Raw genomic sequence first — 24533 nt, 5'->3', positions numbered from 1 at the left:
TGGTGAGTGTTGCCACACCACGCACGACCCTTCCTCAGCCTCCCGCCCGGCCACCATCACAAACACTGCTCGGAAAGTCGGGCATTATTTTTAGTTATGTCAGTTTCAAGTCCTGGACAGACAAGCATCAAGTTCATACTGCCGGGCGGCCACCTCACGCCTCGCCCCTCCGCCTCCGTGCCGCGCTCAAGGTCCGTCCCTCGCTATCTCCTGGCACATCTTCACCCTTCGCCTCGCACGGACTAGAGAATCATAAAAGTCTTCACTCAGGATCTTCAGACAACTTATTTTTCTGTCCCTGTATATATGTATGTGTGTGAATATATATATATATATATATATATATATATATATATATATATATATATATATATCTATATATATATATATATATATATATATATATATATATATATATATATATATATATATATATATATATATATATATATATATATATATATATATATATATATATATATATATATATATATATATATATATATATATATATATATATATATATATATATATATATATATATATATCATAAGCATACGTGAACACCTCCAGCACAAGGCAGCGCGTTGGCGCGGGTGTCACCGGCCTAGACAGGTAGGCACGCTGGCTGGCGGGAGCCCCAGCTGCGGCTTGCAGTGGCATTGTTTACCCAACACATTGTAATGATTGATGGTGGGCGTCGATGATTCATGGTTTAATGGTTTAAAACAGATTTCTTTAAAAAGGAATAATGGAAGATGTGGTCTTCAATCTATCAAATTCATATACCGTAAACAAGGTACGCAGTTATTACATCATGTGGCCATTGTCCCTTCTGCGAAAGGCCGCAGATTCATCAGGAGGATAATATAATTAATAATTCATAAACACTGATCGGAAAGAAAAACAGGTTAAATATGCAAAATAAACAAAACTTTTTTACTTGACTCGTTTTGCCACTACTTCTTAAACGAATGCTATTCAGTATCAATTCTCCTTTGTTCACTTTCCTTTCTGACACAGAAATGAAGGAGAGGGCCTTTGTCACTGCAAGGACATGTAAGACGCCCCGAGCCGCGGGCAGCAAGGCGCTAAAAGGCTCCTGGGGTGTTGGCTTTTATTGCTGGCGGTATCGAACCCTGAGGACGCCTTAAAGCGCGGCGGCCACATAAAACTCGCAGCGCGGCGTCACCCATAATAATCTGCGCTAGTTTATACTCCAAGTTATCAAGGGAACATCGCTGACCGTGACGAAGTGTGACGAATGGCAACCGAACTCATTCCGTCTCTTTGGAGCAAAACGCCCCACATCAGATCACAGATACTGGCTGGAGGGGAAGATGAGCCGTGCAGACTCAACACACGGGACAATAAAAAATGAAACAATGAAAAGTGTCCTCGTCAAATACTAATGGAAAATGACGGGTTGCGACGCAGATATTTCTTTCCTTTCGTCCGAGTGAGTCATGCAACGTAAAATCGTCTTTCTGAATACAATGTCGACTGAAAATAAATAAAAAAAATCGATCAAATATATACTCCATCGCTATTGTGAGGAAAAAGGACGGGAAATACGCACGATAATCAAAATTTCTCTACATATCCATTATTTGTGACTGGTCGACGGATCAATAAAAAGACGGGCAAGCTCATAGTGTCATGGCTGATGTGAGGCAAGAGGAATGGATGTGTGTTCAACAAATAAAAGCTTCGTCTGGTCCAGTGTTTGAGTCACCTGGCCGACGGTCATTGGCCTCCTGTCGTCTGCATTGCGTGCCTCGCCGCGCCTTCTGTTAGACGTCCACTCGAGAGTAACTTTTAGAACAGTAGCCGAGCCTCGGTGTACTTCTGACCTTTAAGCAATAGTTCTTGATCAGTCAGGAGGAACGTTTTTCCTTTGTGTTTAATGAAGATGGTTTCTCAATCTTTCGTCCGACTTAATCTTTTACAAACGACTTTTCCTTCACTCTTACTTTCTCCGGTGACAAGCAGCCAAACAGTTATACACACACCTGATCATGTATGTTCCGCCTGACTGAACCAGGCTGGTTTTAAACACTGCACTAACTCTACTTCTGTTATCCCGCCCTTGTCATTTTCAACCAGACACTTAACAGTGACTTCATCTGTGCTTAACCAGAGGGAGAATGGGATAGTTTGCAGCAACGGTAATGCCCTACCTGGTCATACGACAACCATGTTACGTGTGCTGTTCGTGTGGGAGTGTCCAGCGAGCGTCGGGTGCTTCCACACACACGGCCTCGTTAAAACTGGCATTGTTTTAAAACTACTTGTATCATCAGCTCTCTACATTCTCCGAGTCCTTACCTTTCTACCGCGGTGCGATAGACCTCAACTTTTTCTAACGCTGAAATTGCTGCGACGGTTCCTCTGAATACATTTCCTGGCTCTCTCTTCCCAGGAGAAGGAAATATTGATATCGGTTTCTTATCTTTCAGCCAGTCAATTTTATGAAGCAGAAGTTGCCCTCGTCACTTGCTCACTTGAGCAATTATAGAAAGCGCAAATCTTAGAAATGCCTATTTATATCTCCCCTAATTAAACTCATTTAAACAAAAAGGCTAAGATTCCTGAAGGCCTTGCTTCCCACTTGTGAATCATTTCATTAAAATAAATCTAGTCATTATCATTCTCTCTCTCTCTCTCTCTCTCTCTCTCTCTCTCTCTCTCTCTCTCTCTCTCTCTCTCTCTCTCTCTCTCTCTCTCTCTCTTCTTCATCTTGGTCCCTATCATCACCACCACTCTACACTCTTTTACTGGGGCAGTGACTAGCGGGCTTTTTTCTTCTCTCTCTCTCTCTCTCTCTCTCTCTCTCTCTCTCTCTCTCTCTCTCTCTCTCTCTCTCTCTCTCTCTCTCTCGTTTCCCTATTCCCCTGATCCTCCTAACCCTTGCTATCATCGCGCTAATGTGAATAGCTTGTAGGGCATCGGTGCCGAAAAACTAGTCAATGAAGGAAGGGTCAGCGGCACGCCCTCTGAGGCCTCGCTCCGTCGCCGCCGCCGCCGCCATCTCTACCACCTCCAACAGCACCACCACCACCATCACCTCCATGAATTCGCCCTCTTCCATCCCTTCTACCACCACCACCACTTCCATCACTTTGACTTCCTCCATCACCATCTTGGTCCCTATCATCACCACCACTATACACTCTCTTTTACTGGGGCAGTGGCTAGCGGGCTTTTTTTCTTCTCTCTCTCTCTCTCTCTCTCTCTCTCTCTCTCTTTCTCTTTCTCTGTCTCTCTCTCTCTCTCTCTCTCTCTCTCTCTCTCTCTCTCTCTCTCTCTCTCTCTCTCTCTCTCTCTCTCTCTCTCTCTCTCTCTCTCTCTCTCTCTCTCTCTCTCTCTCTCTCTCTCTCTCATTTTTATCCCTGAGTTGCTTCCTTTACCGTAAAAAAAGAAAATTATCTCGACTTCAACCACCCACACCACCGTCTTAAGCTCCTCCACCACCACCAAAACGTGCCATCAATGCCATTCACCTCAGCCTCAAACACCACCACCACCATATTCCCACCACACCACCACATTCACCACCGCCACCACCTCTATCTGATCCATATTTCCTCCCATCTCAAAACCCTCCCGGCCGCCGATGCTTCGTCCTGATACAGACACACCGGACAAGTCGAGGCAGCAGGGACGTCACGAAAAGCTTATCAGACCACAAGACTTTTCGCCGTCCAGCAGCTTTTTATCCTTCGGAAGCTCAAACGGGAGAGATGACGATAATTTAACGCTGAGGGAATAAAGCCATTATGAGCGAGATGTTACCTAATGTGTTTTCCGTGTTTTGGGGTGACTGCTAAGACGAGCCGACCGCCGGACACACAAGCCGCTGATTACGGGCAGACGACAAATGAGGCTGCGAGGAGGAGGAGGAGGAGGAGGAAGGGGAGGGGAAGGAAGCGAAAGAGGAGGAGGAAGAGAAGGAGGAGGGGGAGGAATGGTTAACTATTGGCAAGTGAAGCTCAAAGAAAGACAAAACTCCGAGGAAAGTAACGGAAAATAGAGGAGAAGGAGGAGGAGGATAAGGAGGAGGAGGAAGAGGAGGAGGAAGAGGAGGAGGAGAAGGAAAAGGAGATGATAAACCATTACCGACTGAGACACGAAGGGAGACGAAACTCCGAGAAAAGAAACGAAAATAAGAAAATAAAGAACATCAATTTCCTTTTCTAGCCCAGTGTCTGAAACGCAAAGGAAAAAAAAAAATTAAGTAAACTATAGTCTCAGTTTTCTTTCCCTTCCTAATGTTCGCAACTAGAGGGAAGGATAGTTCATGAGAGTAGAGTTCCAATGTTCTCTCCGTCCCCGACACCAGCAAGTAACAGTTCAGCTTTATGGTGCGCGGTCTGATGAGTTTATGCTATGTTATGTTCTTTATTTATATTGTTATGATACTCGGATCTGTTATAGCGTGATGCTGCGTCTTAATTATACTTGCCCTTTTATTTAGTATATGTTTCAATAGTTATCTTCAGTTTTCCTTCTCTTCCTCCTAGTCCTCTTCCTTGCTATTTCCCCTTTCTTTCTTTCTTTCTGTCTTTTTTAGCTTTTTCCATTTTCCTTATTTTTTTCCTCCTATAGGCGGTGGCCGAGTGGTAAGCGTGCGGGCGTGGTGAGCTCGTGGACCTTGGCTCGAGTCCCATGAAAACACGCTGATTTCTTAACCATCGTCGGGTGGCGGAAGATTACCCACATGCTGCTCGGGTCTTCGATTAATCCTAACTTCAGCTACGTCGGTCAAGAGGAGCAAGAGTCATAAGCGGCCAAACAAGAGTCATAAGCCGCGGCAGCCACTATACATATAAATCGCCCACCAATCTGTCTACTTCTACTGTCCTTCTCTTCCTACTTTACCTTCCTCTAACTCCTCCTTTCCTTCACCCCCTCTCCTAAAAAAAAAAGACCCCTGAAGAAAGCCTACAGGTGCAATAGACAGTACATATTTTCTTTATAATATTAAGTGAACGATGTATTTGCTTATCATTCAAACCAGTTTTTTTGTTGGTAAGTTAAATGCAGAACGTTGAAACACAGCTCACGAGAAAAAAAAATACAAGTCTTTTTCTTCGTGTTTCAGCCTCACGAACCACTTCAGCCATGACATTCAGGCAAAGGCTCTGTATATCAAACTCTCTCTCTCTCTCTCTCTCTCTCTCTCTCTCTCTCTCTCTCTCTCTCTCTCTCTCTCTCTCTCTCTCTCTCTCTCTCTCTCTCTCTCTCTCTCTCTCTCTCTCTCTCTCTCTCTCTCTCTCTCTCTCTCTCTCTCTCTCTCTCTCTCTCTCTCTCTCTCTCTCTCTCTCTCTCTCTCTCTCTCTCTCTCTCTCTCTCTCTCTCTCTCTCTCTCTCACACAATGAATAATCCACAAGTAATCTGTTATCACTGGAAAAATAGTCAATAATTTTTGCTTTTCTGTGTCGTAATAAAAAAAATGGTACACTTCAAAGAGCTTCATCATCACTGTCACTCCTTTCGCTTTAAAATTACAGAGCGGGAAGATAAAAAGCGTGGAGCAAATAAGAAAAGCGATGATTTACTGGAATGACCCAACACTTTGCAACACCAACAAAGGCTTCAAGGTTACCCACAGTTTTTACCCATGAAATGACGTGCAAGTACGCAGCCTCGTACATGTGCCTCGGCCAGACGCTACACGGAGAGGGAGGCTTCTCAAACACCGTGCAGTATACGCAAAAGTTTGGAATAAGGATTGTGCTGTTTCACTTTATGGCGTGTCTTGAATGAATATGTTCAAAGAGAGCAGGAACGCCATATTGGAAGACAAGATATTATTGATTCAAACTGTAAGGTCGGTACTGTTAGATGCTTTCGCCTCTCACATCAACTAATTCCAAAGGTCAGTAAGGTGATCGGGTTGTTATGCATTTTTAGGTTCATGGTACAAAGAAAGGGTCAAACTACCACCAGGGTCATAAAGCTACCCCTGGAAATGCCCACAACTCATATGAAAGCCTTGTGAAATGAGTGTACTTGGGCTCAGAAGTGTTTAATAATACGAGATGTGGAAAGTAGAGATACTGGTTAACTCTTCCAGTGGACAGAGCGCAAAAAAATGAAATAGCTAAAAGGTAAAATTCTGGACTTGTTTTGAAAGAACACATAAAATAACCGCACGAAAAAAGTATGATGAAACACGATTATGGAAATGAAACAGACAGATGGAAAATTACCTCTCATTATTTGGTGAGAAAAATGGATGACGGAACAGTTTATTTTCTTATATGTTTCGAAATAATAACATACAACGCTAATGGGAAAGGCATAGAGGACAAGATATTCCTATTTCAAACAAGATGAGATGGAAAGCAGCGGAGTGGTGACTGTCAATGGTCAGAAGACTAATGAAAGGAGAAAATATAGGCATTTAAGTTCCTGACAAATTCTGAAGGTATATATTTTAAAAGGAAGGGCACAGAATCAGCTCTTCTTACTTTAAACAGAAAGAGACGAAAAATTTAGAGGTCTTACTTAACTCTTTGCTTAGATAAATGAAAACAGGATAGCTAAGTGGAGTGTCTTGTGCAATTCGTCCCTTGAAGAGCTGAGACAGGCGATTCAGCGAGGTAAGAGGACAGATAGCCATAAAGCGATAGAAGGCAGCGACGATAAAAGAGAAGGAGGTCAGAGGACACATATCCGTGCAAAAGGCGGTACAAGATAAGAGGGGAAGCAGCGTTACGACGGAGCGTGGGAGGCTGAGGACGGTCAGTTAAGGGCGAGGGGTCGATAAGACGAATAGCCTTTGTATCAGCGCCGTTTGAAAGCGTCGCGTGGGTGGAGCAGCGACACGTGAAAGGCGGGCACTATATACAGGGCACGCCGAGCCCTTGTATGGCGCCGACACATGCCAGCGAGGGGAGACTTAACAACGGCGATCCACAACAATGATTATCGATTATTTTAGGAGCAGCGAGTAGCGGGCTTTTTTTTATTATTATTGTTTCCTTTTTTTGTGCCCTTGAGCAAGCAAATGACAGACTCAGCAAGCACTAAGATAACGAATGTCAGGTCTAGATTTACGGAGAAGGAAAGATCTCAAATATCGATTACACAGAATATTTAATGGAAGGCGAATTTAGAATCAGCAGGGATGTTACATGAAGAGGAGAGTCCATTTGTCTGCAGCTCAAAACATATAGTGCTTATGTCGGTCATCTTCTACACACTTACCTTACTCAATGATTTATCGTATATGTTGTACTATAGTCTGCATTCTACGTTATTGATTCTCTCTCTCTCTCTCTCTCTCTCTCTCTCTCTCTCTCTCTCTCTCTCTCTCTCTCTCTCTCTCTCTCTCTCTCTCTCTCTCTCTCTCTCTCTCTCTCTCTCTCTCTCTCTCTCTCTCTCTCTCTCTCTCTCTCTCTCTCTCTCTCTCTCATGTTCAATGTGTTAATTCTACTGCGACTTCTATAACGTCTATTGTCCCCATCATAAAACACCACTACACTCAATAAATTGCAGACCATTACAATATTGTTTTGGTCGGTTCGTGACGCAGGGCTCGAGATAGCTGGCTCATGATTAGAGGAACATAATCATTTTTTTTCTTTTTCACGGTTTTCACGTCCATACTTTGAATGCATACCTTACATATTAAACAGCGTTCCTTACCCATCTCCTCGCGCTGCCTGGCTGTCCTCACGACAAGGCAAATATTTACCAGTGTTGCAGGATAAGTGGCCTTGCATCGTCCGTCTTCCCGCCAGGTGATGTGTGTACCCGCGGCAAACCAAAGGCTGCCGCGCCGCCACGACACTGGCGACCCCCAACAGAAATATTCCCGCCCACACTTTTGCGAAACAAGGAACGGGACGGCCGGTGACGTGCAGTGTTTGCAGTGATTCGGATGGTGGAGCACTAATGCAGGGAGGGCGATGGAGGGAGGGGTCCTGAGTGTCCACAGAGGCCGGGCCTTGGGTCAGGCCGTCGCGTGGTCCCACTTGGCTGGGTACACGGGCCGCGCCGCGCCGCGCCGCCTTAAAGGCTCGGCAAACATTTCCATCGCCGGGGCTTAAAAGACGATTCGCTTCCCCTGTCGGGATCAAAACAGCCTGGCTTGGCTGTGACTGACGGAAAACAGCCGGGAGACCTGATTATTTTTCTTGGGAAAGAGACAAAACAAAAACTTTGTTTTCTCACTTTATGAGACGCCACCTTACGTTGTTAGGACACACATGTTCGTCACTCACCCCCGTCACCGGATGAAAGTCTCACCAGCTGATGTAGGGACGAAGCAAAAAATATCAAGTACTTTTTTATAGATTTCAAAGCGCTGGCGGCGGCAACAGCAGCTGGACGCCGACCAGACAGACTGTTCGGTCAACGCGATGTTCCCGCTCGGGCCGGCCAGTGTCAACACGACCACCTGTGAGTGCGGGGCGAGGAGGGGGTGGGGTGGGAAGGAGGGGGATGGGGACAGGTATTGGGGAGGCGAGGAAACCAGATGGTAGGGAAGGGAATGTGCGGCTATGTGGGGATGGGAGGTGTTAGATGAAAAGTGTAGCCTGTGGTGAGGGGGAAAGAAGCAAAGGCCAGGAGAACGGTTTACCAAGTGCTGGGAGAGAGGAGAGGGGCTGAGGAGGAGTGCTGGGTGTTGGGAGATGCAGTGAGGAGGAGGGGAGGAATGCTGTGTGTTGAGGGAATGTAGTGAGGAGGGGGGAGAGGAGTGATGGGTGTTGGGGTGATGTAGTGAGGAGGAGGGGAAGAGAAGTGATGTGTGTTGGGGGAAGGCAGTGACAAGTTGAGAAGCCGTGGAGGTGTGCTTGGTTTTTGGGATGGCACAGTGCGGAGGGGAGGAGTTGGTGCTGGGAAAATCATGAAGTAGTGAGGAGGGAAGGAGTTGGGGAGGAGTTGATGAGGAATGTTGTGTGTTGGAGGTAAGGTGGTTAAGGGAGGGAGGGAGAATTCCAGGTGGAGGTAGCATGTGCTCTCCCCTGAGGTTCTCCCGGTGCACGAGACGCAGTGGCTTCCGCATTATGCCATTAAAAAGTAATCTGATAAACCTTCTATCACACGAATATATCTTTTGATCCCGTGTCGGTGTCATGGGCGCGTCGTGCCCTGCATGCCTCATGACGGCCCGGCGGCGGCCACCTCGCGCGGCTTAGGCCTTGCCGGCTGCCAGACACTCACTGGCCGGGAGAAAACAAGTCTATCTCTGCTCCAGTGACGGTGACCGAGCGCGTGTTGTGACGACGGGGATTATGATGATTGCGTTAGGTGTTTCGTAACAACGGGGTTGTGACGCACACACACATTAAAACACAGACACACCTTTCACTGAGTTACTAATGAGCAAGAGGCATCATTGATCTTAAGTGAATTATATAATGTTTGGGTAATAAAAGTCCTTTATCACTTTCAGTCGGCAATGTTGATGATTTATGCATTAAAAGAAATTAATATTATTCAACATGGATCAATAAATTTGTTTCACATACGTGTATAGGACATGCTTCCCTTGATATACTCATGTAGTAACTCTGTGTCAATACACGATTGTGATGTTAGCCAACTGATGTTCATCTTTATAACTTGAAATATGAGGCGATTGTGAAACTTGAGCATGAGAGAGAGAGAGAGAGAGAGAGAGAGAGAGAGAGAGAGAGAGAGAGAGAGAGAGAGAGAGAGAGAGAGAGAGAGAGAGAGAGAGAGTGTGTGTGTGTGTGTGTGTGTGTGTGTGTGTGTGTGTGTGTGTGTGTGTGTGTGTGTGTGTGTGTGTGTGTGTTCGTAAGACTGGGAAAGAAAGAAAGAAAAAAGTCTCGCATTAGCCATACTCGGCCGGCTTGGTTCACGCCGCCTTGGCTCAGATTACAGATCCGGCGGCGGCCTCGGAGTTGACAGCAAGACCGCCTAATCTCGGTGTCATCAGCCTGAGAATGCGACACCCCATTCCCATTTTTAGGGGCAATTTTTCTTTATGCTTCGCTCTCAATTTCATTCATTCGTTTGTTTATTTAGGATGCAACACAAAACCATACACCAAGTTTTGTTCATCCCCATTCGGTCAGTAACCTGATGCAACCTGCCAGATTTATGGGACAGGGAAATCTTTAAACATAGATCAGAAAAAAAACGAAAGGAAAAGATGGATGGAATATAATAGGAGACGCGATAATACCCGAGAGGATTGAGATACCCAGGAGAAATATATTACGGGAGTGGTGACGCGCCGCTCCAAACACAGAGCCAAAAGGTGTCACCGTCCCTCACCTGGACGCGGCGGCGGCCCTCCTCGCCCCTGCCCGACACCCACTGCGCCGCGCCCACCCGAGGCGCAGGACATAGCCGCCGCGCTCAGGGGGCCACCATTAGGCAGATCACGTGTGTGTATTAGGACTTTTATTTCGCATTGGCATAGATTTGGTTGCTGCCCGACAGTACGTGTGGGGCTAAAATGAGGGAAAAGGTGTCGTGGTTAAGTGCCAGCCACTTGGCTAAACTTAACAACGGGACCACCGCTGCTGTCCTCCCGCGGCGGGGCGCCACGACCTGCTTGACGCCTGCATTAGACTTGCATTTTGGCGCCTGGATTTTCGTCTTTGTTTCGATCAGCTCAGGGTGTTAAGGGCGGCTCACAGCACAGAACCCTCACGGGGAGGGCGGGGGCTGCGCCGCATCAAGGAATAACTCTTCTTGTGATCTATCGATTTTGGTGAGTAACGCCACTGATTGCGTGTTGCAAAATTCGAGGCTACACTAGCCTGCTTGTTAGCATACAATAGTTCGCGCTGGACAATACATTAAGGCGTACAATGTCGTGTTTGCCAGGTTCCTTCTCTGATCGTTAGTCGATTTAGCGAAGTTTTACAAGGCAGGCCACGTCCCGACCAGCAGCAGGAGGCGGTGTTGGCCGCGACCTTGGTCTGCATTAAGGAGTCCTGTCGGCAAACGACGACTTACACGCACACATTCTTCGTGGAGGATATTCTCCAAGCCTCATTTTTATGATAGGAAGGATCACAACATCCTGCTTACAACAGTGTCCTCAATTTGTCGGCCGTTACACTATATATCCATACTAAGAAGTCGCATTACAAAATTGTTTTATGTACAGTGAAATTAATAATAATAACTAAATCATAACCAAATAAACAAATAGGCTATATAAACTTATAAATAAATACAAGAACACATTACACAAAATAACAAATAGCCACACAGAACAGCTATACAGAAGAACACAATAACAACTACGCCGAAAAGGGTGACGGGTGCCGCCAGCAACAGCCCGGGCCTTTGTGTTCCGCACGCCTCCGCGGCGCGGCAAACACACCGACTCAGGGACTCAGAAATGAAGTCCAGCCCTCGTCGGTACTTAGCACGCGCCGTTCACTGCGTTGGTGTCGATGTGTTTGCATGGTGGCCCTGCGGAGGTGCACCAGACGAGGAGAGAACAATCGGAAGGCAACACACACACACACACACACACACACACACACACACACACACACACACACACACAAATAAAAAAAAAACCGTTAAATCACGATCATGTAGAAAGTTTGCAATAAATTATGGTAAAAGCAGCTATAAATTATCTACTACATTTAAATCTTAATCAGCTAAGGATACCATGAATCATGAAAGAAAAAAACTGAGCATGATTCGAGCTGGTGCCATCATTTATACTTATCTACTTAGCATGCCATTTAGTAGCCACACTTGAAACGGGCATAGTAATGAAAAGTCCGAGCCGTATGTAGAATCATTTAAAACATATTTATCATTAATATTTTTTATTCAAATTTTAAAAGAAAAAAAATAAACGTGCCTAAAACAAGAATGCAAGTTCTTCGAGTAATGAACCAAAACAACTAATCTTTTCCAGTGGCAATAAAGTCAGCATAATTTTGAAGAAGATAAATTAGGTTATATTTCTATACACACATTTTATACACCTGTACCCAGGAATTTTGACCACCAGGTAAATCTTGTTCATATTTCACGCGAATCAATTTCCAACCTTCGCAAGCTACTGCTGTAAGCGAAAGTATAAATTATCGCAACTTTGTGACTATGTTTCGGTTGTTACTGACGACATACACTTGGGATAATGTTTCGTTGGCGCGAAAAAAAGAGCTTAAGATCAATATTAAAAATACAAGCAATATGACATCAGTATGACTGCTGAAGCAGCCCCTCCCCTGTCTAAAGGCTTCTCGACAGACTGGCTCATTCGGCATGCATGGAGATGACATCACGCAGCCTCGCCCTGCCCCGAGTCTCCGGGGAAGGGATGCTACTTATAGGGGAGCAAGGATTTTATCTCCGATCAAGACTTCAATCAGACTTGTTTTTGCCGCAGCAATGAACTTTTCAACCCGCGCACCAAACGATGAGTTGTTTTTGACTCTCAATTCGATATTCAAGATGATCCTTGAACAAGAATATCATTCGATTATTTTACAAAAAATAAAGGAAGACGAATGACAAACTCCACTCTGTAGGATGCTTAAAAAAACAATAAAGGAAATATATATGTATTCAGAGTTCATATTAATATTATAGTTTAGTTACGAAAACACATTTCTTTTGCAAATTTACTTATTGATCAAACAGAAAGGTCGTCGCTTATTGGATTGTTGCATTAATATCACTTCGCCAGGTATGATTGTATGGTGATCGCTATTAAATTTAAAAATCCAAATGTTGCATATAATTCTACTTACAATGTCGTGCTTTTTAACCTTAAAAACTGTGCTTTCGTGCAGACACCCAGCCTGGTCAAACTCTTTCGTCTCTGCCTATCAACATCTACCTTTCCTTCCTGCTGGAAGTATGCCTTCGTACAGCCTGTGCCTAAGAAGGGTGACCGTTCCAATCCCTCAAACTACCGCCCTATAGCTTTACTTTCCTGTCTATCTAAAGCTTTTGAATCAATCCTTAACCAGAAGATTCAAAAAACTCCTTTCCACTTCTAACCTTCTATCTGATCGCCAGTATGGATTCCGCAAGGGGCGTTCTACTGGTGATCTTCTTGCTCTCTTAACTGACTCTTGGTCATCCTCTCTTAGCCGTTTCGGTGAAACTTTCTCTGTTGCGCTAGACATATCGAAAGCCTTCGATAGAGTCTGGCACCAGTCTTTACTTTCTAAACTGCCCTCTTTCGGATTCTATTCCTCTCTCTGTTCCTTTATCTCCAGTTTCCTTTCCGGCCGTTCTATCTCTGCGGTGGTAGACGGTCACTGTTCTTCCCCTAAACCCATCAACAGTGGTGTTCCACAGGGCTCTGTCCTATCACCCACTCTCTTCCTGTTATTCATCAATGATCTTCTTTCCATAACAAACTGTCCTGTCCACTCATACGCCGACGACTCCACTCTGCATTATTCAACTTCTTTCAATAGAAGGCCATCCCAACAGGAAGTAAACGACTCCAGACTGGAGGCTGCAGAACGCTTAACCTCAGACCTTGCTATCATTTCCGATTGGGGCAGAAGGAACCTCGTGTCCTTCAATGCCTCAAAAACTCAATTTCTCCACCTATCAACTCGACACAATCTTCCAAACACCTATCCCCTATTCTTCGACAACACTCAGCTGTCACCATCTTCAACACTAAACATCCTCGGTCTATCCTTAACTCAAAATCTCAACTGGAAACTTCACATCTCCTCTCTCGCTAAATCAGCTTCCTCGAGGTTGGGCGTTCTGTATCGTCTCCGCCAGTTCTTCTCCCCCGCGCAGTTGCTATCCATATACAGGGGCCTTGTCCGCCCTCGTATGGAGTATGCATCTCACGTGTGAGGGGGCTCCACTCACACAGCTCTTTTGGACAGAGTGGAGTCTAAGGTTCTTTGTCTCATCAGCTCTCCTCCTCCTACTGATAGTCTTCTACCTCTTAAATTCCGCCGCCATGTTGCCTCTCTTTCTATCTTCTATCGATATTTCCACGCTGACTGCTCTTCTGAACTTGCTAACTGCATGCCTCCCCCCCTCCCGCGGCCCCGCTGCACACGACTTTCTACTCATGCTCATCCCTATACTGTCCAAACCCCTTATGCAAGAGTTAACCAGCATCTTCACTCTTTCATCCCTCACGCTGGTAAACTCTGGAACAATCTTCCTTCATCTGTATTTCCTCCTGCCTACGACTTGAACTCTTTCAAGAGGAGGGTATCATGACACCTCTCCTCCCGAAATTGACCTTTCTTTCGGCCACCTCTTTTGATTCTTTTTTTGGGAGCGGCGAGTAGCGGGCTTTTTTTTATTATTGTTTCCTTTTTTTGTGCCCTTTAGCTGTCTCCTTTGTTGTTAAAAAAAAAAAAAACTGGGCAAATTTAATGCCATCCGATAAATTAATTAACAGCACGAGGCAGGTATTGTTAAGTAAACTGCGCCGACGAAATATGCAGCCGACTCGGCGAGTTATTGTAAATCGAGCAAACAGTGGGTCATGTGTCGAGCCTCCTCCCCTTACCAAGCAAAGCAGACCGGCAGCCCATCTGCTGGAAGAGTCTGGGGTGGGCGAGCCTTGCAATCACTGGATGATACCCACCCTGATCTGGCGCTATCGACAGGAGTAATCGCTTAATCATACTTATGTCTCGTTACTATAATTAAGAGAACACTTGCATACAATAAAAGCAACACTCAGGCCAAGCTTCTTGTTTAAAGGGTTTACACCCAGTCTCTTCCTGCATACATACTTATCAAACACCACTGAGGTCTGGCAACGGCATAAAGGCGTTTTCCACATTAGTCTAGACTCCCATGTAAATTCGTCTGAAAAGTGGTTTGAGATATATATGATGCTGTTTTTTTTCCAGCAATTGCCTGTTTTCCTGCTTCAATAATTTACTACCCGAGTGCAAATTGACAGCCTCAGTGTGGAGTTTATTTTCTTATAACAAAAAAACGAGCAGTCAATATGAATTCAAATTGGCAGGTGGAGCGGCGGCCGGCGCACCTGTACACACCTGGTGCAGCTTGTGCCCGCGCGAAATCACTTTTATTTGTTCTCTTGTTCACTCATTCACGTATTTTTATTACGTGTTGTTATGAATATTACAGTTCTTGCTGTCACGGTTATTACCAAGGTAATAACAGAAAAAACAAGGATAATACGCATCGTATTTCAAATAATACGGCTCTTCTCGCCCGCACAATTGCTAGTATATTCTAAGGCTCTTCGTCTCATCAACTCCTCTCCTCTTACTGACAGTCTCCTACCGCTTAAATCCCGCCGCCATGTTGCCTCTCTATCTTTTATGGATATTCTCACGCTGACTGCTCTTCTGAACTTGCTAACTGCATGCCTCCCACTGTCTCCCACGGCCCCGCTGCACTCGATTTCTACTCAAGCTCATCCTTATACTGTCCAAATCCTTTATGCAAGAGTTAACCAGCATCTTCACTCTTTCATCCCTCACGCTGGTAAACTCTGGAACGATCTTCCTTCATCTGTATTTCCTCCTGCCTACGACTTGAACTCTTTCAAGAGGAGGGTATCAGGACACCTCTCCTCCCGAAACTGATTTCTCTTTTTGGCCACTCTACTCTATTTAGGAGCAGTAAATAGCGGGGTTTTTTTCATATTGTTTTCTTTTTCTTACGCCCTTGCACTGTCTCCTCTGCTGTAAAAAAAAAAAAAAAAACTATAATACGCTGCTTGGTTTTAATCAGTTCTTTTTTTTCAGAGTTTTCCCAACAGTTAATCAGCTTGTAATAATCTTCTTAGGATACTGAAGTGTATTTCGGGACTATATGTCAGTTAGTTTTGGAGACACTTTGGTAATGAACAGATACATAAACAGACAGACAGACAGACAAACAGACAGCGAAAACATTATTACCTCGCTAGCAGCTAGGCGTTATGCTAATCAGAATAATGATAAAAAATATACCGTAACGATAATAATAATTATACATAACAGTAGTAGTAGTAGTAGTAGTGATTGAGTGGATAGCGTGACGGCACCACGTCTAGGACGACGCTGGTTCGCGCCCCGCCCGGTGCCACAAGCTGGGATATTTCAGTCACCGCCGAGTGGCCTAAGGCTACCCACATGCTGTCCAGAAGGCCACCTATCAACCCGGACTCTAGATTCTAGGGTCAAAGATGAGCTCCGGGGGGCAGCATGATCCAATGTAAGATGGCGCGCCACTATAAACATTTCCCTGCGCCATGACGGGCTGGGGCCGACCATCAGGCCCAGTCAAGAAAGCCTACCGGCGCCATAGGCATATACGTAAAAAAAAAGTAGTAGCAGTAGTAGTACTACTACTACTAATATGAATACTATTACTACTACTATCACTATTACTACTACTACTGCTGCCACTACTACTTCTATAACTATTTTGCTACCATCACCTAAATCATCCTTGCCATTATTTCTTAATCAACACACACTCTGGGCACACGGGGGAAGAGATAAGTAGATTAGAAGGATCAAATGAGAGCTACACCATCGCCGCACCTGAAGGCTGGGATGCCCCCAACAGTCCACAGCAACGCAAACAGCCGGGGCCATGATGCACACGGCCGGGTGGCGCTGACCATTGCGGCGCACGAAGGGACCACTGCGTCACACTAGTCACCCTAGCGGCCAGCAGTAGCGGAGCTTAGATTATAGAGGTGGTGTGTAGTTTGCTGCTCCCTGCCCGGACGGTGGCCCAGCCGGAGACAGACTGCACAAAATATTATCCGATAATGAATACATTATACCTGGGCGTGTGAAGCAAAACTTGCAAAGTGGATTGCAAATGGTATGGGCAGGTGCGGATTATTACTTAGTGTTGCGTTGAGCGAGAACAACGTAGCAGGAGCCCCGCCCGCCGCCAGCCCGCCCGCCTCGCTGCAGCGGGAGGCAGCGGCAGGTGCGGCCCGCGTCGTCATGGCGTGCACATCTCCTATATTTACATCGGCAAACAATGTGTGCGTGATGAATACAGTGCTTTCGCTTTGCACGCGTTACGCTAACCGTGAAATTGCGTATTGTAGCAAGCCGTTGACCACCACAATTGTTTTATGAGGCTCATTTTGCAATCAATCTTGTCTTGGCGGCTGCTCCTCAGTGCTTTGATTAAAAAAGACGGGCGGTGTGGTATTCAAGGCCACCAGTACAGCTACGTGAGGTCTAACAATATAAGTTTTTTTTCTGATCTCCTCACTCTTCCTCTCACTAGCAGTTGCCACACTGCTCAAGACAACCCAAGTCATCTGGCCAACGCGGATGTTTTACTCTCCTTACTTCACTTTAGTTAACTTAAATGGATCCGGTTTAGGTGGCTCGAGGGCACCGTCAGGGGGATGATTTTAGACTTAAGGACGGAGAACTGCTGTTCTTCAAGTGCTGACGTGTCGTCGTGGACCTTTTAGGTGTGTGCCGTGTTCATCGCAGCGTCAGGCGGCTAAACACGAAAAGCCGTCAATGACAATAAGTAGTCCGCTGCCAGAACTCTCGGCCTCCGCGTTGAACCAAGTGTCTGTAACAGTGAAAACTGAACGATCAATGCAGCTTCTGTTTTCATAATCATCGTTCTTAATGGCATGGGTTATAGAGGCAAATTATTCCCACACACCTTCACAAAAGAAATCAGTGGCCAGTAGAGGTTAAGAAATTAAGGCCTGGGTTCATAAATTAACTTATTCTTGTCTTGGCATTTCAGGTGTGAAGCAGATGACTTAGTTTTCACAATCTGCAGTTTGCCATGATCTTTATATATCTTTTTCATGCTTCACCAGCAAGAAAATATAAAAAAGTAACTTTTTTTTTATTGAACACATCCCACAAACCTACAGATGGGCGTCAAGCTGTGTGCACCGGAGTGTGGTGTTCCTGCAAGCGGCGGCACACTTAGTTCGCATGTTGTTTAGAGAAGAATGAAGCTTCGATCAAAAGGGAAACCGAACAAAAACATGATCTATAAAAGTCATATTCAATTTAAACTTTTTTGTACAAAACATAAACGTCAACAAACCTTACTAAGAATTATTGACGCGTAAACTCAGGGATGAGTACAGCGAACATTGCCATATAAACCGCGACACTACGATAGAAAATTAGAGTGAGGCGTTCCAGCTTACATTCGTGGAGACGGACGAGTGAGGGCGATGGCGTGGAGCAGCGAGGCGGCGGTCCGCGGCAAGCCCGTCTCGGCGGAGCAAGGAAGGCACATGTTACCGATGTCGCCCCCGCCGGCCTTTAGCTACGCGCCTCCAGACTCAAGCAATTTAACCAATTTGCATATAACTACCAGGGTGGTACAGCCTCAGCAAGCCTTCTTTGCAGCATGCGTTGCTCTCGTATCGACTTTCGACCTTATTCTTTGCGAGGATTCGTACCATTCATGGTCTGTCACTAGACGGTCACGCCTTCTTTTCATAATAATCAAAATTACAGGGCCTCCGTTTCATGCAGGCTCCGAGGGTAACGTGTTCGCCTCTCACACAGTATGAGGGTCTCTCCTCTAAGTACACGTCGTCACGGCAGATAAATCCTCCAAATTTTCCTTCCTTGAGAACAACGAAAGTAACTACGTGGCGAGGCACCAGAAACCTGTTTCACTCAACAAGGCGAGATAATACACAATAATTTTATTATCACGAAGTATCTGAGGAGAATACAAATGCATTGCCACCCTCCTTGTGAAGTGTCCGTGAAAGGAGCCTTAACAGAACAGTACTCAAGATTATGCGAGTTGTCTCCTCTACTCCACACAAATTGTTTCCACGTCCTGCTCCGCCACATGATGTTGCCTCCTGCAAAGATTATATCCGTAAAGGACATGTAACACAACACTACACGCAAAATATTTTACACCAAATACGCCGCATGTTTCCTATTCACATTATTTAAACCCCCGCTATCAACCGTAAAGGAGAACATGCATGGCGGTGCAACTTACTGTAAAAGCCGAAGTGACGACGAACCGTTCCTCTCCTTGTATCTAGAGGCTGCGGCTCTCGCTAGATACACTTAACTTTTCACAGCTCTCTGAGGACAGTAACCATTCGAAGGTTTGTTTTACCCACGTATCACACCAGGAATTGGGAGCTTTTTGTTTACTTTTTCACTACAAGATATTCACTTAGACACGCATAGCAGTAACACATCGAGACCATCACACGGCTGGAGGTATATCTTCCCATCTATAGACAGCAGCCCGGAATCACACACACACTAGTAAAGACACTACTTCCCAAAATCAGTACACGAGCTCTGACGACACTCGACAAGCTGCCGAAACACCGTAACAGCTAACTTTCAGGCCTTTGCTGCCACCACATCACAAGAGAACACACGATCAGAGGCCGCACTGCCCACGGCATTCGATGGGGGCCACTCAGTCGCCGACGGAAGCGGTACAAAAGCGCCGACGAGCACCAGGCGGGCGGATCAGTTTCACGATATGTTGCTAATGATGTCCCGAACCCACGGATGCTCCGGCCAGCGCGAGCGGACGAGCTGCCGCATGTCACCAGACACCTGAGCGGGCGGGGAAGGATGAAGGAGCGAGGCAGGTGAGAGGAGACTCGAGGGATGGGAGGCGGCGGCTAGACGGTGGGGAAGGAAGGCTCGTAGGTGAGGGTCAGCAAAAGGAGGTTAAGCGTGTGACATTAAAGCGAGCAGCGAGGGATAGGAAGGATAAGCGAGGGATAATTGAAGACGTCACCTTGTCAGCAGCGTGATGTAAGATGTAGCGACAGCCTGTTGTGTCGTTCCGAATCTTCAGAATTAAACTTCACAGAGTAAGAACAAAAAAAGCGTTTTAGAAATAGCATATATGAAGTTACCAGCGAAATACAATTCTGCGAATGAATATGAAAGAAAAATCAAAGTGCTATAATGTGTATATGTAATCAAACACAGGATAATAACGAAACTAAAGGTGTATGTGAGGATTTTACCATTATTATAGATGTTATTGTTATTACTATTAAAATAGTTTAATTATCATTACCATTTTCACTATCATTGTTACTACTATTATTACTGCCACTATTGTCATGATTATTATTATTATTATTTTGATATTGTTGTAAGATTATAAATTTTCTTATTAACTACAGTAGTAACGGTAGAAGTAGTAGCAGTAGCAGTAGTAGTAGAAGTAATAGTAGTAGTAGTAGAAATAGTAGTAATAGTAGTAGTAGTAGTAGTAGTAGTAGTAGTAGTAGTAGTAGTAGTAGTAGCAGTAGCAGTAGTAGTAGTAGTAGTAGTGGTGACGGCTGTAGTTGTTGTAGAAAAAGTAATAGAAGAATGATTAGAGTGTCAGGACAGATGCGGTTGCATTAACCCAACATCCATGACTACAGTAACAACAAGAACAATATCAGCACTGACAAGAAATACGACTGCTACTACTACTACTACTACTACTACTCCACCTCCTCCTCCTCCCCCTCCTTATCATTATTATTATTATTATTATTATTATTATTATTATTATTATTATTATTATTATTATTATTATTATTATTATTATTATTATTATTATTATTATTATTATTATTATTATTATTATTATTATTATTATTATTATTATTATTATTATTATTATTATTATGCACCCACACGAGCTTATATATTTTAGGAAGGGTCAGAGAGAATGACCTCGGCGGGGAGGCATATGTGAGTTTCGGTAGCATAAACGAGGTGCATGTGCTGCACAACTCCTTAGCTGGTGGCACCAACGCCATGAGTTAGCGGAACAATTAGAAGTCTGGTTGACTGCCCTATTTTGAGGGTTTGGGGACGAACGAAGAGGTGTGGATGGAACACTGATCTTTGGACGGAACACTGATCTCATGGAGCTACAGAAGTGCATCACCGTGGTCTTGGAGCGGTTGACTCACTCTGTTAACCTCACTCCACGCCTAAAGCCTGTTAAAAGTCACTTCCAGTGGTGAATAATCCAGGACCTGGGTGTTGTGGATCTGTTGACGGGTGCCGCTATACACACATACTTCCAACGTTCCTGTGTTCGTGAGGCGCTGCTGACAAAGCAGAAACCACCAAAACCAATTTTAATACCTTAAAGGACACCACATTGTTGCAGGGAGAGAAGTGAGTCTTCTGCTGAAGAACTGTCCCAAAGACATGATCACCCACGCAAACATATTAAACAGAAGTAATGTGAAAGTGGTAGTACATAATACACTGTCATAACAGTATAAAACAGATGCAATATGTGTGTAGTTGTTCATAGTAGTAGCAGTAGTAGTAGTAGTAGTAGTAGTAGTAGTAGTAGTAGTAGCAGTAGTAGTAGTAGTAGTAGTAATAGTAGTAGTAGCAGTAGTAATAGTTGTACCAGTTATTTTTTTGTTATTGTAATTACAGTTGCCGTTAGCCGTTGAAAGGATGACGCCCAGAGGGGCAGGAAAAGGTGAAAGGTAAACAGTGAAACTCTACATGGTAAGGAACGGAAGGAACCTGCTTATTACAGGTAGTATAACCATATGTGGAAGAGCGCACACAAACGCACATACATAAAAAACATGCACACACAAACAATCACATAACACCCACAAACACACCAAGACACACACACACACACACACACACACACACACACACACACACACACACACACACACACACACACACAGAGCAGCAGCAGCAGCAGCAGCAGCATAGTCTGAGGGCGACGCACGCCTTGATTCCCGCCAGAGTGGGTCATGCAGGCGGATCAGGGGGCAAGGGGGGCCGGGACGTCTCGCCTTGCTAACGGTGTCTAGTGCGCCGCCAGACGGAGTGTGGCCACGATATCATCGCGGCAATGATGGAGGAGCGAGTGGCTGTCTCCCTCGCCCGTCCGTCCAGGCGACCATGTTAGCTTGACATTTTTTAGGGCTCAAAATCCTCATCATTTAGGACATCTGGGTTCCAATATATATATATATATATATATATATATATATATATATATATATATATATATATATATATATATATATATATATATATATATATATATATATATATATATATACATTTTTTTTCTCTCCACTTTTTCAGTAAGCTGCGCGACTTTTCGTTGGACGCTGGCAAAGTGCAGTTTGAGTGCCATCAAATCTGTGCAGCCGCTTACCGTCGTCGTCGGCCTGGACCGGGGAGCCGCGAGTTGATGATAATGTGATCGATGAGCCGCCACGTTGCCGCGACGCAGGGGTCCGCCGCCAGTGACGGATCACAACACAAAGCTGAGGCCGCCACGCCAAGGGACACTGGCGCGCTATGATGGGCTAACGAGCGGCAATGTTCATGGATTCACGGCTAGCATCTCCTTGGCCGGCGGCCGATACCTGCAGCTCATACTGGGCTCCTGTGTGTGTGCGTGTGTGTGTGTGTGTGTGTGTGTGTGTGTTTGCTGTAAGTATATCAATAGGGTCATACATAAACCGGGGAGGGGGGGGGGGGCGTCTCGCTCAACCTACGACGTCAAACCCGGGGCTTCCTCCGGGCAAGTTTCCATGCCTTATCCCATCCTCAGTACCTCATGGCAGGATCTATCGATTTGCTTAACGCATGAACTCTGTGGGGTGTAGTCCTATATATATATATATATATATATATATATATATATATATATATATATATATATATATATATATATATATATATATATATATATATATATATATATATATATATATATATATATATATATATATATATATATATATATATATATATATATATATATATATATATATATATATATATATATATATATATATATATATATATATATATATATATATATATATATATATATATATATATATATATATATATATATATATATATATATATATATATATATATATATATATATATATATATATATATATATATATATATATATATATATATATATATATATGTATATACACACACACACACACACACACACACACACACACACACACACACACACACACCTGTATACATAACGCGTGCGGGAGGGGCGTGGTCGACAGGACAGGCCGACGGAGGTAACTTTAGCCAGGCGATAATGTGTTGATAAGTCTCCTGGCGGTCCCCCGCACCGGGTAACCCGAGCCCCTCGCCGCAGCCTCCGGCACCAGTTATTCCTGACCCCACGTGGGAAAGTAATGTGCACGACCAGCGGCTGACGTTTACTTGCGTCACTGAGGCGGCGGAGCAGACGTATCGCTCTCTGCGGCAGGTGTTGCAGGTTGCCTTGGTAAGGTGAGGCCGCGTGGATGTGAGGCGAAGCTAAATATAAGTTCACGTGTGGCACTCGATTATCATGTAAAATATTATCAGGAGAGGCGAAGAACAATGTGATGTGAATCTACCAACCACAGAGTACTGCAAATGCCATTCACCTGGTAATTTTCTTTCGATTTGGAAAAATATCTAGTTAGGCAAATAACTATAACTAAATCAACATGCAACTTCGAAAAGCAACAATAAAGTGGTGCTGCTGTCGTTATCTCTACCGGGCAGACTTGTAAGTGGCGCAAGTTTACGAGAACTGTCCAATTTTCCTTCTCAGTTTTGGCGAGCTTCCAGGCCACTAGCTTGGGAACGATGTCACCGCAGCATCACCATTGTCAAGTTTACAAATTAAATATAAAACGTTATAAAGCTGTCTAGCAGGAAGAGTTTTATATACACAAAGTAAGTCCTTACTTCAGAGTAATTTGCTGTGCTGTGTTAAACTCCGGTGCCGTGCAGGCGTGTGTGTCCCCGCGCGGCAGTGTTTCGTGACGGGGCTCTGAGATGCGCCAGACGGGCTGCTCCAGACGCGTGCGCCACGAGGCTCAGCACCAGACTGGAAGTGTCTTCACGCAGGAGGCTAGTTTTGGATCATGATTGCATCTCACACCTCTGAATCACCTCCATCTATTGATTGGAGGAGACTCTGCCGGATAATGCAACAATAAAGGAAAAGTTGGCAACTCCCTTAAATCTGTGAGGCAACTGGACGGGCGTGAGGAGGGGCGGGGCGAGGCAGCCTCCAGCACCCTGCCACACCGACCTGCAGCTGCAGAGGGTGATATTGTTGGATTCCGAACTTTACAAGGGAGGGGAATTAACACTGTTGAGACCAGGGGCTGAGAGGGGACGGATTTCACCCCTCAGTCGTTGCAGGAGGGTTGGATGGAATTGCCGAGATCAAAGGTGTGGAGGGCGCAAGAGCCTCGGGGCAACACAGCACTTCTCTGCATTCAAAGGGGTGAAGTAAAGTATAAAAAAAATCTTTGAAATCAAACATAAATCAAACGAATAATTTTATCTATACATATTCGTGAAGTAAAATACTTGTGTCTAGTGTGATTTAGAGCTTTCCAGCACATTAGCACACGCTAACAAAGTATCTTTCTATATATATATATATATATATATATATATATATATATATATATTTATATATATATATATATATATATATATATATATATATATATATATATATATATATATATATATATATATATATATATATATATATATATATATATATATATATATATATATATATATATATATATATATATATATAT

The 24533-nt window shown here is 44.4% G+C and overlaps 1 protein-coding gene across 4 annotated transcripts in view; it reads right to left on the bottom strand.

Annotated features, from left to right (window-relative positions):
- The window catches only part of LOC126996456 (protein Wnt-7b-like), an 86917-nt gene extending 62729 nt beyond the window's left edge, over positions 1-24188 (bottom strand). Inside the window, exon 1 of one of the 4 annotated variants that reach the window (XM_050856916.1) lies at positions 23659-24188. The gene's annotated coding sequence lies outside the window, so the exon portion shown is untranslated. Of the gene's footprint in view, positions 1-18901; positions 19437-23658 lie in introns of those variants that run through there. The other 3 variants (XM_050856915.1, XM_050856918.1, XM_050856917.1) reach the window with 3 other exon arrangements.
- Positions 24189-24533: the final 345 nt, after the last annotated feature.

The sequence above is a fragment of the Eriocheir sinensis genome, chromosome 10 (genome assembly GCF_024679095.1).
Source record: "Eriocheir sinensis breed Jianghai 21 chromosome 10, ASM2467909v1, whole genome shotgun sequence".
Taxonomy (NCBI): Eukaryota; Metazoa; Arthropoda; class Malacostraca; order Decapoda; family Varunidae; genus Eriocheir; species Eriocheir sinensis.
Note: the sequence above shows the minus strand (reverse complement) of the source record. Positions and strands in the feature narration are given on the sequence as shown.